Source organism: Octopus bimaculoides, chromosome 26 (genome assembly GCF_001194135.2).
Source record: "Octopus bimaculoides isolate UCB-OBI-ISO-001 chromosome 26, ASM119413v2, whole genome shotgun sequence".
Lineage (NCBI taxonomy): Eukaryota > Metazoa > Mollusca > Cephalopoda > Octopoda > Octopodidae > Octopus > Octopus bimaculoides.
Genome location: NC_069006.1, coordinates 20,582,354 through 20,583,739, shown reverse-complemented (window position 1 = coordinate 20,583,739; position 1,386 = coordinate 20,582,354).

Sequence of the window (1,386 nt, the reverse complement as noted above, 5' to 3'; positions counted from 1 at the left end):
GAACGAACGAACGTACGAAGAAAGTAACGATGGAACGAACGAACGAACGAACGAACGACCGAACTAACGAAAGAATGAACCAACGAATGAACAAACAAACGTACGTACGATCGAGCGAACGAAGCAACGTATGTCCGAACGCAGGTACGTACGAACGAACATAAGAACGAACGTACGTACGTATGACGTGCGTATGTGCGTACGACGTGCGTACCTGCGTACGTACGTGTGTGCGAACGTACATGCGCACGTACGATCAAACGAACGAACGAACGAAAAAACGAAGCAAGGAACAAAAGGTGGTACGTTTGTACGTACGTTCATACGTAAGAAGAAACGAACGTAGGAACGTAAGTACGTACAAATGATCGAGCGTACGCACGTGTGAACGAACGAACGTAGATAAGTACGTACGTACGAACGAACGATCGTACGTAAGTACGTACCTAAGTAAGTACGGACGAATAAACAAACGAACGTACATACGTACGTACCTACGAACGAACGAACTAACGCAAAAATGAACCAACGAACGAACAAACTAACGTACGTACGTACGATCGAGCAAACGAAGGAACGTGTATACATACGTACAAAAAACGAACGAACGCACGTACGAACGAACAAAAGAACGAACGAACGTACGTAAGAACGTAGTACGTACATTAGAATGAACGAACGTACGCACTTGCGTACGAAAGAAAGCTCAAACAAACGAACGAACGTACGTACGAACGAACGAACGAACGAACGAACGAACGTATGTACATACATCCGTACGTAGGAACGATCGAACGAGCGAACAAATGAATTAACGTATGTACGTACGAACGACTAAACGAACGAAATTAAGGAACGAACGAACGAAAGAACTCACGTTCGAACGAACAGACGAACAAAAGAACGATCGAATGATCGAACGAAAGAATTACCGAACAAACGTACGTACAAAAGAACGGACGAACGAGCGAACGTACGTACGTAGGTTCGTATGTACGAATGAACGAACGAACGAACGAACGAACGACAGAACGAGAAAAGAACGAACGAACGTACGTACTTATGTACGTACGGACGAGGAAAAAATCGATCGAACGAACTAACGTACGTACGAACGAACGAACTAACGAAAGAACGACAGAACTAACGAAGGTACGTATGAACGACCGAACAAACGAACGTACGTACGTATGACGTTCGTATGTGCGTACGACGTGCGTTCAAACGTACGTACGTGTGTGCGTACGTACATGCGCACGTACGAACAAACGAACGAACGAAAGAACGAAGCAACGAACAAAAGGTGGTACGTTTGTACGTACGTTCAGACGTAAGAAGGAACGAACGTAGGAACGTAAGTACGTACGAACGATAGAGCGTACGTAC